Consider the following 14,997-nt stretch of genomic DNA (forward strand, 5'->3'; position numbering starts at 1 on the left):
GAAATTATTACTGGGACTACTTGGATCTTTTGTAGTCTCCAAGTCTGCTTCATATCATCTGCCAAGGGGCCGTAGTTCCGGATTTTTTCGTCCTGTTTTTCAACAGTGTTCCGGTCCAACGGTACGGCTACATCGATTATAAAGCACGCTCGTTCTTCCTTCAGAAGCAGAACTAGATCGGGTCTGTTATGATCAACACTGTGGTCGGTGGCAATAGTGTGGTCCCACAGTAGTTTGACCCGATCATTTTCCAAGATTCTCTGCGGAGTATACTTATAGTAAGGATGGTAGGTTGCCACTAAGTTACACTTCAACGCATGGTTTTGATGGAGAATCTTGCAGACGGAGTTATGACGATTGATGTACTCGGTACCGCTCAACATCCTGCACGCAGATGTTATGTGCTGGATGGTCTCCTCTTCACAGTTGCATAACCTACAACTGGAGTTGGTGATTGAGGAGTCGTGAAGAATGTACCGTTTATAATTTTTTGTTGGGAGCGAAGCATCCTGAATTGAAGTTAGGAATGCTTCGGTCTCATAGAAAAGTACACCATTTGTCAACCATTTGTTGGAGGCTTCGATGTCAATGCCTGACAACAACAAATTTTTTATATGACCTCCGTGAATGGGTTTCTCTTTCCACATGTCGATCTTCTGTTGGACTGAAGTAACATTCGACATGGGATCCCATTCTCTGCTTCTCAAGTTCAAAGGAGATAATTTATTATCTGCCATGACGGTAGCCTGATGTATTTGGCTAGAGGATTGTTTCTCATAGAAAAACTCACGAAGAGAATGCACTTGATTGTAGTGCAACGTTTTTAAATCAAGTACCCCCCTTCCTCCCTGATGACGTGGGATAGTGATCCTCAATTTTTCGGCAGCTCTATTGCGCATGTTGTTGTTTGCAAGAACTACCCTTACCCGTCTATTGACAGATTCTAAATCAGTATTACTCCACTGTATCACACCGAAAGTGTATAGAAGGACGGGAATGGTAAAGGTGTTGATTGCCATGATTTTATTTTTCCCGTACAGCTCAGTTTTAAGGACAAGATCCAGACGCCGTTCAAATTCCCCCAGCAACTTAGATTTGATTATTGCCACAGCAGGTGTTGTTGCTTGCAATATGCCGAGGTATTTGTAGACGTCGTCCGAATCCATGCCCTCAATTCGGATGTTATTTAGGCTGTATCCTTCGTTGTCGGTGTGTTTTCCCCGAACAATTGTTTTTATGCGACATTTCTCCAAACCCAACTGCATGCCGATATCCCTGCTGAACTGGATGGTGATGTCCAGCAAGAAGCGAAGTTGGTTCTCGTCTTTGGCATACAATTTGATGTCGTCAACGTACATTAAATGGCTTAATGTACATTTCGACAATATGCCATGCTTGACTTGGAACCCGTATTTGCTTTCATGCAAAAGATGGGATAGCGGATTCAAAGCCAAACAAAACCACAGTGGGCTTAGAGAGTCGCCTTGGAAAATGCCACGCCTGATTGGTATCTCTCCTAATGTTTGCGAAGATACCGATAGCTTTGTGCTCCAATTCTTCATTACTGTTCTCAGAAGAAGAACGACATTCGGGTTGATTTTATACAAGCGTAACACTTGTAGTAACCACGAATGTGATATGGAGTCAAAGGCTAATTTATGATCGATGTAGGCTGTCGAGATGTTTCGTTTTTGGTGGACAGCCTGCTTTACAGCTACCGTATCGATTATAAGCTGTTCTTTGCAGCCTCGGGAGCCTTTTGCGCATCCTTTTTGCTCCTCAACTATCAATTTATGAACATCAAGATGTTTTGAGATGTTCGCGCACAGAACTGAAGTGAAGACCTTGTAGATGGTAGGAAGACAAGTAATTGGTCGACATTTTGAAGGGCAAGAGACACCCTGTTCCTTGGGGATGAGGAAAGTTATCCCCTTGGTGAAAAATGGTGGAACTAAATCAGGATCGGCAATCATCTGATTAAATTGATTTGCCAATATCCTGTGAGTGCTCTTAAACCGCTTCAGCCAGAAGTTGTGAATCTTGTCAACTCCTGGCGCCTTCCAGTTACCTGCCTTGTCAAGGGCTGCTTTAACGTCGATTTCAGTTACGTCAGGCATGGTCATTTCGGGGAGGGCCTCGCATGAACGCATAAGGTGTGGGAGCCACGCTGCTTCTAAATTGCAACGGCTGGATTCGCTCCAAACACTTCTCCAGAAGTCTTCTGCCTGATCCAGATTGAGGTTACTTTCCCTACCTGAGTTGATGAGATTTTTGTAGAATCCTCGTTGGTTCTGGAAGAACAAGGTGTTGTCTGTCCTTCGCTGAAAGCTTTTCTGATACCTACGGATGCGATTGGAGCATACCGCAAGTTTCTGCTTCAACACCTCGAGGATTTCTTCGATTGGCATATCATTGGACAGATGGTAGTTTCCAATGATGTTCGCAACGCATCTGTGCACTCTTGGTGATGGATTTCCAAGGAGTGCTTGCGTCACACGACCAATTTCCTTTCTCAACTTTTCGACTCTTTTGTTTAGTCGAAACACCCAGAACGGTAAAGTCCATCTGCGCATACCTCTGTTATTCGCTCTAAGATGTTGGTTATGGAGACGAATAACCGTGGCAGCTGCAACGTAGAACAGGCTGTGAACCTCTGTAGCAGTAATCTCGCTAGCCAAACGATCAGCCAAAATTCTGTCAACGGCAGCAATGATGTTAGTAGTTGCCGAAAAAAACTTCAGTTTTGGGATCCTTGGCCTAGCGTCTGGGAGAATCTCAGCATACTCTGTGAATGCGACCTGGAATGCGGTCAAAGTCTCATTATAAATTGGGTCGACATCCCCAGTTACTAAGCTTCTCCTGACTACTGGATTCATGGAGTGCCTTACAGGTGGAGTACTTGTGTTACTCCTTTGACTAGTCCGGTAATTTGATGACTCCAGCCCGAGCTCAAGTGAAACCTCTTGGAAGATTTGTTGCCTAGTTGGTAAGGCAACTCGGTTGTTATTCACGATCACTCGGTACTGGTTGACGACGTTCTGTTCCGGAACATGACTTAGCTCCGGAAATCGGGTTATGAACGCGTCATGTAGTCGATGTCTGTACCCTGATGGATTCCGTTCCAAATCCGTGACACGGTAATAGGCGCGGACGATAAATTCGTTCAGTTGGCTCGTCCAAACCATACGACGCCTAGGTCTCCCGTCCCTGGTGGTTGACGGCATAACCGCCAAAACATCCAAGGGCGAAGAGCCGCTCTGATGTTGTTGAACGACCCTTAACCGTGTTGGGTACTGTCTTCGTGTCCCTGGGGTCCCATTTAAAGAATTTAAACCAAAGTCCCCAATTTTATTCCCACGAGTAATGGGGAACCAGTCAGCCCTGCAACAGAGCCCCAATGTTGCAATGCCCCATGGTTACCTCCAAAGGTAGGGAAGGTATTTGGAGGGGAGCCGCTGAAATACAGTGTAACGTCACTGCAATTCATCCGATAGGCGCGTCGATCCCTCCCCCGGATTACGGATTTGTTAAGGAGGTTTACTCCCCCTGAACGGGAAGAATCGGTAAGGGAGGACGAACACAAAGGGAACCGTTCTGCTTGTCCGCGGCTACTTATTTACAAGATTAACTTGCGATATTCGTAGCCGACCCGGTGGGTCATGTCATTATCCGCAACCCATGACACGCGCCTGGTCGCATGCAGCTCTGCGTTTGCAACTCAGGTGAGGGTAAACCTGGTACGCCAGGATATATATATATATATATATATAAAGTTGAGAAAGGAGATTGGTCGTGTGACGCAAGCACTCCTTGGAAATCCATCACCAAGAGTGCACAGATGCGTTGCGAACATCATTGGAAACTACCATCTGTCCAATGATATGCCAATCGAAGAAATCCTCGAGGTGCTGAAGCAGCAACTTGCGGTATGCTCCAATCGCATCCGTAGGTATCAGAAAAGCTTTCAGCGAAGGACAGACAACACCTTGTTCTTCCAGAACCAACGAGGATTCTACAAAAATCTCACCAGCTCAGATAGGGAAAGTAACCTCAATCTGGATCAGGCAGAAGACTTCTGGAGAAGCGTTTGGAGCGAATCCAGCCGTTGCAATTTAGAAGCAGCGTGGCTCCCACACCTTATGCATTCATGCGAGGCCCTCCCCGAAATGACCATCCCTGACGTAACTGAAGTCGACGTTAAAGCAGCCCTTGACAAGGCAGGTAACTGGAAGGCGCCAGGAGTTGACAAGATTCACAACTTCTGGCTGAAGCGGTTTAAGAGCACTCACAGGATATTGGCAAATCAATTTAATCAGATGATTGCCGATCCTGATTTAGTTCCACCATTTTTCACCAAGGGGATAACTTTCCTCATCCCCAAGGAACAGGGTGTCTCTTGCGCTTCAAAATGTCGACCAATTACTTGTCTTCCTACCATCTACAAGGTCTTCACTTCAGTTCTGTGCGCGAACATCTCAAAACATCTTGATGTTCATAAATTGATAGCTGAGGAGCAAAAAGGATGCGCAAAAGGCTCCCGAGGCTGCAAAGAACAGCTTATAATCGATACGGTAGCTGTAAAGCAGGCTGTCCACCAAAAACGAAACATCTCGACAGCCTACATCGATTATAAATCAGCCTTTGACTCCATATCACATTCGTGGTTACTACAAGTGTTACGCTTGTATAAAATCAACCCGAATGTCGTTCTTCTACTGAGAACAGTAATGAAGAATTGGAGCACGAAGCTATCGGTATCTTCGCAAACATCAGGAGAGATACCAATCAGGCGTGGCATTTTCCAAGGCGACTCTCTAAGCCCACTGTGGTTTTGTTTGGCTTTGAATCCGCTATCCCATCTTTTGCACGAAAGCAAATACGGGTTCCAAGTCAAGCATGGCATATTGTCGAAATGTACATTGAGCCATTTAATGTATCATACATTGACGACATCAAATTGTATGCCAAAGACGAGAACCAACTTCGCTCCTTGCTGGACATCACCATCCAGTTCAGCAGGGATATCGGCATGCAGTTGGGTTTGGAGAAATGTCGCATAAAAACAATTGTTCGGGGAAAACACACCGACAACGAAGGATACAGCCAAAATAACATCCGAATTGAGGGTATGGATTCGGACGACGTCTACAAATACCTCGGCATATTGCAAGCAACAACACCTGCTGTGGCAATAATCAAATCTAAGTTGCTGGGGGAATTTGAACGGCGTCTGGATCTTGTCCTTAAAACTGAACTGTACGGGAAAAATAAAATCATGGCAATCAACACCTTTACCATTCCCGTCCTTCTATACACTTTCGGTGTGATACAGTGGAGTAATACTGATTTAGAAGCTGTCAATAGACGGGTAAGGGTAGTTCTTGCAAACAACAACATGCATAATAGAGCTGCCGAAAAATTGAGGATCACTATCCCACGTCATCAGGGAGGAAGGGGGGTACTTGATTTAAAAACGTTGCACTACAATCAAGTGCATTCTCTTCGTGAGTTTTTCTATGAGAAACAATCCTCTAGCCAAATACATCAGGCTACCGTCATGGCAGATAATAAATTATCTCCTTTGAACTTGAGAAGCAGAGAATGGGATCCCATGTCGAATGTTACTTCAGTTCAACAGAAGATCGACATGTGGAAAGAGAAACCCATTCACGGAGGTCATATAAAAAGTTTGTTGTTGTCAGGCATTGACATCGAAGCCTCCAACAAATGGTTGACAAATGGTGTACTTTTCTATGAGACCGAAGCATTCCTAACTTCAATCCAGGATGCTTCGCTCCCAACAAAAAATTATAAACGGTACATTCTTCACGACTCCTCAATCACCAACTCCAGTTGTAGGTTATGCAACTGTGAAGAGGAGACCATCCAGCACATAACATCTGCGTGCAGGATGTTGAGCGGTACCGAGTACACCAATCGTCATAACTCCGTCTGCAAGATTCTCCATCAAAACCTTGCGATGAAGTATAACTTAGTGGCAACCTACCATCCTTACTATAAGTATACTCCGCAGAGAATCTTGGAAAATGATTGGGTCAAACTACTGTGGGACCACACTATTGCCACCGACCACAGTGTTAATCATAACAGACCCGATCTAGTTCTGCTTCTGAAGGAAGAACGAGCGTGCTTTATAATCGATGTAGCCGTACTGTTGGACCGGAACACTGTTGAAAAACAGCACGAAAAAATCCGGAACTACGGCCCCTTGGCAGATGATATGAAGCAGACTTGGAGACAACAAAAGATCCAAGTAGTCCCAGTAATAATTTCAGCGACGGGATTAGTCCCGCAGAACTTACATAAAGCGCTGAAAGCGCTCGATCTTAGGGCTGGACTATACATGGAGATGCAAAAAGCAGTTATCCTTGCAACCTGTGCTATAGTCCGAAGAGTCCTGTCCGGTAACAATCTGACCTAATGGGTTTCAGTCTTGATCCGCACTGTCTTCAATATAAAACCATGTCTCTGCAGTGTAGGACCTCCGCGTCATTGGCTGAAGTGTTTGCGACAATCGGGATGTAGCAATACATTTTCGCATGGTCGCACACACTTTGCGTTAAAACGCATCATCGCTGTGATGCGGGCCTTTGGATGTTGCCTTCAGCCCATCCTTAGGTTGGTCGCCCCTCGGTCCGGTTGGGCGGGAAGAGGGTCCGTGGGCTTTTTGAATTATATATATATATTTATATATATTATATATATATATTTCCTGGCGTACCAGGTTTATCCTCACCTGAGTTGCAAACGCAGAGCTGCATGCGACCAGGCGCGTGTCATGGGTTGCGGATAATGACATGACCCACCGGGTCAGCTACGAATATCGCAAGTTAATCTTGTAAATAAGTAGCCGCGGACAAGCAGAACGTTTCCCTTTGTGTTCGTCCTCCCTTACCGATTCTTCCCGATCAGGAGGAGTAAACCTCCTTAACAAATCCGTAATCCGGGGTGAAGAGATCGACGCGCCTATCGGATGAATTGCAGTGACGTTACACTGTATTTCAGCGGCTCCCCTCCAAATACCTTCCCTACCTTTGGAGGTAACCATGGGGCATTGCAACATTGGGGCTCTGTTGCAGGGTTGGCTGCTTCCCCAATACTCGTGGGAACAAAATTGGGGAAAATAATTTAAATTCTCTTAATGGGACCCCAGGGACACGAAGACAGTACCCAACACGGTTAAGGGTCGTTCAACAACATCAGAGCGGCTCTTCACCCTTGGATGTTTTGGCGGTTATGCCGTCAACCACCAGGGACGGGAGACCTAGGCGTCGTATGGTTTGGACGAACCAACTCAACGAATTTATCGTCTGCGCCTATTACCGTGTCACGGATTTGGAACGGAATCCATCAGGGTACAGACATCGACTACATGACGCGTTCATAACCCGATTTCCGGAGCTAAGTCATGTTCCGGAACAGAACGTCGTCAACCAGTACCGGGTGATAGTGAATAACAACCGAGTTGCCTTACCAACTAGGCAATAAATCTTCCAAGAGGTTTCACTTGAGCTCGGGCTGGAGTCATCAAATTACCGGACTAGTCAAAGGAGTAACACAAGTACTCCACCTGTAAGGCACTCCATGAATCCAGTAGTCAGGAGAAGCTTAGTAACTGGGGATGTCGACCCAATTTATAATGAGGCTTTGACCGCATTCCAGGTCGCATTCACAGAGTATGCTGAGATTCTCCCAGACGCTAGGCCAAAGATCCCACAACTGAAGTTTACTTCGGCAACTACTAACATCATTGCTGCCGTTGACAGAATTTTGGCTGATCGTTTGGCTAGCGAGACTACTGCTACAGAGGTTCACAGCCTGATCTACGTTGCAGCTGCCACGGTTATTCGTCTCCATAACCAACATCTTAGAGCGAATAACAGAGGTATGCGCAGATGGACTTTACCGTTCTGGGTGTTTCGACTAAACAAAAGAGTCGAAAAGTTGACAAAGGAGATTGGTCGTGTGACGCAAGCACTCCTTGGAAATCCATCACCAAGAGTGCACAGATGCGTTGCGAACATCATTGGAAACTACCATCTGTCCAATGATATGCCAATCGAAGAAATCCTCGAGGTGCTGAAGCAGAAGCTTGCGGTATGCTCCAATCGCATCCGTAGGTATCAGAAAAGCTTTCAGCGAAAGACAGACAACACCTTGTTCTTCCAGAACCAACGAGGATTCTACAAAAATCTCATCAACTCAGGTAGGGAAAGTAACCTCAATCTGGATCAGGCAGAAGACTTCTGGAGAAGTGTTTGGAGCGAATCCAGCCGTTGCAATTTAGAAGCAGCGTGGCTCCCACACCTTATGCGCTCATGCGAGGCCTTCCCCGAAATGACCATGCCTGACGTAACTGAAGTCAACGTTAAGGCAGCCCTTGACAAGGCAGGTAACTGGAAGGCGCCAGGAGTTGACAAGATTCACAACTTCTGGCTGAAGCGGTTCAAGAGCACTCACAGGATATTGGCAAATCAATTTAATCAGATGATTGCCGATCCTGATTTAGTTCCACCATTTTTCACCAAGGGGATAACTTTCCTCATCCCCAAGGAACAGGGTGTCTCTTGCCCTTCAAAATGTCGACCAATTACTTGTCTTCCTACCATCTACAAGGTCTTCACTTCAGTTCTGTCCGCGAACATCTCAAAACATCTTGATGTTCATAAATTGATAGCTGAGGAGCAAAAAGGATGCGCAAAAGGCTCCCGAGGCTGCAAAGAACAGCTTATAATCGATACGGTAGCTGTAAAGCAGGCTGTCCACCAAAAACGAAACATCTCGACAGCCTACATCGATTATAAATCAGCCTTTGACTCCATATCACATTCGTGGTTACTACAAGTGTTACGCTTGTATAAAATCAACCCGAATGTCGTTCTTCTACTGAGAACAGTAATGAAGAATTGGAGCACGAAGCTATCGGTATCTTCGCAAACATCAGGAGAGATACCAATCAGGCGTGGCATTTCCCAAGGCGACTCTCTAAGCCCACTGTGGTTTTGTTTGGCTTTGAATCCGCTATCCCATCTTTTGCATGAAAGCAAATACGGGTTCCAAGTCAAGCATGGCATATTGTCGAAATGTACATTAAGCCATTTGATGTACATTGACGACATCAAATTGTATGCCAAAGACGAGAACCAACTTCGCTCCTTGCTGGACATCACCATCCAGTTCAGCAGGGATATCGGCATGCAGTTGGGTTTGGAGAAATGTCGCATAAAAACAATTGTTCGGGGAAAACACACCGACAATGAAGGATACAGCCAAAATAACATCCGAATTGAGGGCATGGATTCGGACGACGTCTACAAATACCTCGGCATATTGCAAGCAACAACACCTGCTGTGGCAATAATTAAATCTAAGTTGCTGGGGGAATTTGAACGGCGTCTGGATCTTGTCCTTAAAACTGAGCTGTACGGGAAAAATAAAATCATGGCAATCAACACCTTTGCCATTCCCGTCCTTCTATACACTTTCGGTGTGATACAGTGGAGTAATACTGATTTAGAATCTGTCAATAGACGGGTAAGGGTAGTTCTTGCAAACAACAACATGCACAATAGAGCTGCCGAAAAATTGAGGATCACTATCCCACGTCATCAGGGAGGAAGGCGGGTACTTGATTTAAAAACGATGCACTACAATCAAGTGCATTCTCTTCGTGAGTTTTTCTATGAGAAACAATCCTCTAGCCAAATACATCAGGCTACCGTCATGGCAGATAATAAATTATCTCCTTTGAACTTGAGAAGCAGAGAATGGGATCCCATGTCGAATGTTACTTCAGTCCAACAGAAGATCGACATGTGGAAAGAGAAACCCATTCACGGAGGTCATATAAAAAATTTGTTGTTGTCAGGCATTGACATCGAAGCCTCCAACAAATGGTTGACAAATGGTGTACTTTTCTATGAGACCGAAGCATTCCTAACTTCAATTCAGGATGCTTCGCTCCCAACAAAAAATTATAAACGGTACATTCTTCACGACTCCTCAATCACCAACTCCAGTTGTAGGTTATGCAACTGTGAAGAGGAGAGCATCCAGCACATAACATCTGCGTGCAGGATGTTGAGCGGTACCGAGTACATCAATCGTCATAACTCCGTCTGCAAGATTCTCCATCAAAACCTTGCGTTGAAGTATAACTTAGTGGCAACCTACCATCCTTACTATAAGTATACTCCGCAGAGAATCTTGGGAAATGATCAGGTCAAACTACTGTGGGATCACACTATCGCCACCGACCACAGTGTTAATCATAACAGACCCGATCTAGTTCTGCTTCTGAAGGAAGAACGAGCGTGCTTTATAATCGATGTAGCCGTACCGTTGGACCGGAACACTGTTGAAAAACAGGACGGAAAAATCCGGAACTACGGCCCCTTGGCAGACGATATGAAGCAGACTTGGAGACTACAAAAGATCCAAGTAGTCCCAGTAATAATTTCAGCGACGGGATTAGTCCCACAAAACTTACATAAAGCGCTGAAAACGCTCGATCTTAGGGCTGGACTATACATGGAGATGCAAAAAGCAGTTATCCTTGCAACCTGTGCTATAGTCCGAAGAGTCCTGTCCGGTAACAATCTGACCTAATGGGTTTCAGTCTTGATCCGCACTGTCTTCAATATAAGATCCATGTCTCTGTAGTGTAGGACCTCCGCGTCATTGGCTGAAGTGTTTGCGACAATCGGGATGTAGCAATACATTTTCGCATGGTCGCACACACTTTGCGTTAAAACGCATCATCGCTGTGATGCGGGCCTTTGGATGTTGCCTTCAGCCCATCCTTAGGTTGGTCGCCCCTCGGTCCGGTTGGGCGGGAAGAGGGTCCGTGGGCTTTTTGAACTATATATATATATATATATATATTAGAATTGCAGGAGAATTCGCCTCGAATAAAGTTTCTACGGTAGTTTTGAAAAACCCTGCATGTGTATACATCTGAATTGGACACAACCCGGAAACTTCAGACGCATTGTACATGCAGGGTGCTTCAAAACAACCAGACAAACGTTTTGCCAGCTGATTCCTGGTATATTGCTAAGCAGTTGGGTACTTATAGACAAATGGGAACATAACCTTCGTGGAATCCAAAAATAGTCCTATTTCTGAAAAATTCCTTCAGAATGAATTCTTTATTCGCACGCACTGTGCCTACATATACGGTTCTCTCCTTCAAAAGTGTCTTCAACAAATCCATTGTGGTAAAAAAGTAATCTGCTTAAACTGTGCATTATTAGTAAACTGTGCGGTCACTATGCAAATATTTCTTCGTTTCTTCTTCATTCACTGCATAACTCTCTGGCCTTGATTGTTGTTGATCCTGTAGCTTCCTAGAGCAAATCATTCCCTTTCAGACGAAATCCAATATGGGACCAGTTTCGAAAAGTATTAATTAAGTCCTCTTTTGATACCCCATATTCTGTGGAAAAACGGTGCACCCCTTTTCGCATCTATGGCGAGCTCCCCTTAAACTCAACACAAAATAGCGCCACTAGTCCAATTTATATCAAGGTGTTCACAGACCACATGTTCTCATCAAATTTCATGGCAGCCGGTCTAGCCGTTTCCGAATAAATTAGGTGTGACAGACAGACGGGCAGATATCGAATCGATTCTAATAAGGTTTTGTTTCACATAAAACGAAAATACAAGTAGTTACATTATTTTGATTGTGGCTCCAGTATTATTTATTTTACTGACCTCTATCATACCCCATTTCAACGGTCTCCTTAAGCTATTTAAAAGAGCTTTAGACCAATTCTCACTCAAATTTTGTGGTTTTGCGTTATTTGGCCTTGAAATTATTAGTTTTTTTGGGCATTGCAAAAAAATAATAAGGTTCATTTGTTGTGTTATTTATTTTGTTTCTGCATAATATGATTTCTTTATAAAATGAATGGTTTTTGCGTTATTGGAAAAAAAACGTTGAAAAACCTGCATGTTCATCGACTGTCAAAGAATTTTATGTTGGGTAAATGGCTTCTATTCGCTTGCGTCATTGTCCACAAGTCATCAGTTGACACAGTTTCTTCGCGTTTTGCGCGAATGTTCACGTTGTGAAAACGGATACATTTCTTCACAAACAAGAAGAGAGTGCGCAACAAATAGTACGCCTGAAAATTTCTCATTATTTCATAAACTGCTGGATGCAGGTCAACAAGATGTTCTACAATGTAGTCAAGTAGAGTAAAATATATATTTCCACTTGAACACAGTTAGGTTTTCCCAAAAATTGGACTAATAGGTCGAATTTTAATTTTCAAGGACGACAAAAAGATAGTAGGTGATACATACCTGCTAAATTAACTTGAATTCCTAAAGGTCAGTTCAAATGCAAACTTCAAGGAGTGGTAATTAAAAATTAAACATCCAGTGTAAAGAATAGAAGGTTTTGGAAAGCAAAGGTTTCGAGATTTGGAAAAATGGGACGTGGTAAAATGTTAGATTCTTCGGAGATTGAGAAAAGTTTAGAATTATAACAGGAGAATAAAAATGTTGCGGAAATTGCGCGGATTTTCGCCAGGACCCGGAAGGAAATGATGAATTTGATTGAGGATCCGAAGAACTGCGGAGAAAGAAGATCACCTGATCGACGACGAGCGATAACACCACGACACTAGCGTACAATTTTGAAAGAGGTCACTAGTTCAGCTCTTACTTCCAGGAATATCAGTGGACGAGTCGGCGTAAAAACGCATATTCACAACATACAGACATTAACTGAAAAGTCACCGTTCATGAAACGCCAGAAATATGCCCTATATTATCTTCTACACTGTAACAAATTCTAGGATGAACTTAAAGAGGAGTATCGGGAGAATTTCTTAAATACAGTAGTATACTACTATCAACTCTATTTGTGCAGATGTCAGTAGCATAGCTATGCTCTTGACTCAAAGATGAGGTTTTCTGAGCAAATCCAAGCACCAGCGAACAAGGCTGCGGCTGGAGTTTCGGCGTTAAGTAGGCTAATGGCAAACATTGGGGGTCCTACATCTAGTAGGCGACGTCTCCTGATGAGCTCAACGCAGTCTGCCCTGCTCTACGGCGCAGAGGTATGGGCTGGCGCTCTTAACAAGGAGGTATATCGTAGACGCCTCGCGCAAGTACAGAGACGGGGAGCTTTACGGGTGGCGTCTGCGTACCGCACTGTCTCTGAACCGTGATGGTGATGAGCCAAGGGAGGTAGTTGCTCGCGAAGAACGGCAACACACTCTAGACGAGTGGCAGCTCTCTTGGCAAAATGAAACTAGAGGCAGATGGACTGCGCGGCTCATCGGCAACTTAGGTGCGTGGCTGAATCGGAAGCATGGTGAGACTGACTATTTCCTTACCCAATTTTTAAGTGGGCATGGAAATTTCCAGTCTTACCTGCACAAGATTGGAAAGGTACGTTCTCCGGATTGTGTGTTTTGCAATGGAGTCGTGGACGATGCCCACCACACTTTTTTTTCTTGTAGAAGGTAGGATGGGGTTCGTCAGCAGCTCTATTTAAACACAGGGGATCTCTCTCCAGACAACATTGTGGAAGAGATGCTGAGGACTGCTGACAGCTGGAACCGTGTTGCCCATTACGCTCGGGCCCTTCTCGTTGCTAAGAAGATAGAACTCGACCGGTGGAGGAGCCGGATGGCAGGGGGTTCCTTGAACTGACAGTTCCCTTCCTCCTCTCCCCTCCCGTTGGTGAAAGGAATTCCCTGATTTGAAGGCTCCGCAAGGCGGGAGAGTTCTGGGGCTGGCCCGAAGTAATGTGACAAATGGTTCCACGCTCGCTCTCTGACGATGGAGAGGTGTTTAGTTGGTAGTCTGACGACGTACCGAATCGGGAGTCCAACACTGTGTGCGTAAATGCATTCACCTACCCTACCCCAAAAAAAACAAGAAACAAGCTATGCGGGTCTACACCAAAATCCCATGTACTTTTAAAGGGGGTTCCGATTTTACTTTTGCGGTCATCTTAGATTTTTGGGTGACGTCACAAGCTTTTTCTTAATGAATTGCATAATATGTGGAATTATTAAAAAAATTTAAAAAGTTCGTTACTCCTCGCTATGGATATTGACAGTGATTTGTCATCTCAATAAATGGCGCTGTCTCGATTAATGATATGTAAAGCTTAAGGGGGTCATCCCGTGTGTCGGATTCGCGGAATCGAATTTTTTTTGGCATCAGTTGTATCTAGATAAAGTGTAGAATATATAAGCAAACGGATTTTTTGATGTTCGGGTCGTTGGGAAATTATAGTGTCAAACACGTGATAAGTCACATGCTAGATTTATATTGATCGCCGTAATAAAGCGCGTATTTATCAATCCGAATGATCTTTGAATGACTTCGCTAAACGGACAACAATTGAAGCCAAGGCTGTACATGTGTTTTTTGAAGAAACTTAAGGTTTATGAACTAGGTATAGCAGATTAATGGTCAGTTAAGGTTTTATGGCTAAAAGTCGCATTCTATTTTTTAAATGCGTTTTCTCGAAACTGCATGTTGAAAATCGGGTTTCACCATAGCCCAAAATTTATCCAAAGGAATTCTTTGAAATTTTCACGACTTATTCAGAACCTATTTCTAAGGCCCGCAAACTAGGATAATTACGATTCATTCAGTAGTTTTTTTCTATTCATTAAAGAAGCCTTATAAAAACACCAAAATTCAGAAAAACAAGTTTAACACGGCACCAAAAATTTAGTTTTTAATATTTTTTAATTATCCTAGTTTGCGGACTGTAGTCTGTACGTTGAAATGCCGTTTACTTTTTTTCTTTAAGATGATCGCAGCGCCCTATAGCGTGGCAGCAGGAAAACTTCCTTTTTTGTAGGTGAATGTATAAATTGCTCGGTAGGAATAACACAACATCAACTATAAAGATATCATATCTTCTTTAAATTCACCTTTTTATTATTTTTTCTACCTGCTAGGCAGTACTACAATATACGCGGAATAGTATGTCAGCCA

This window comes from Hermetia illucens, chromosome 1 (assembly GCF_905115235.1).
Source record: "Hermetia illucens chromosome 1, iHerIll2.2.curated.20191125, whole genome shotgun sequence".
Classification (NCBI taxonomy): domain Eukaryota; kingdom Metazoa; phylum Arthropoda; class Insecta; order Diptera; family Stratiomyidae; genus Hermetia; species Hermetia illucens.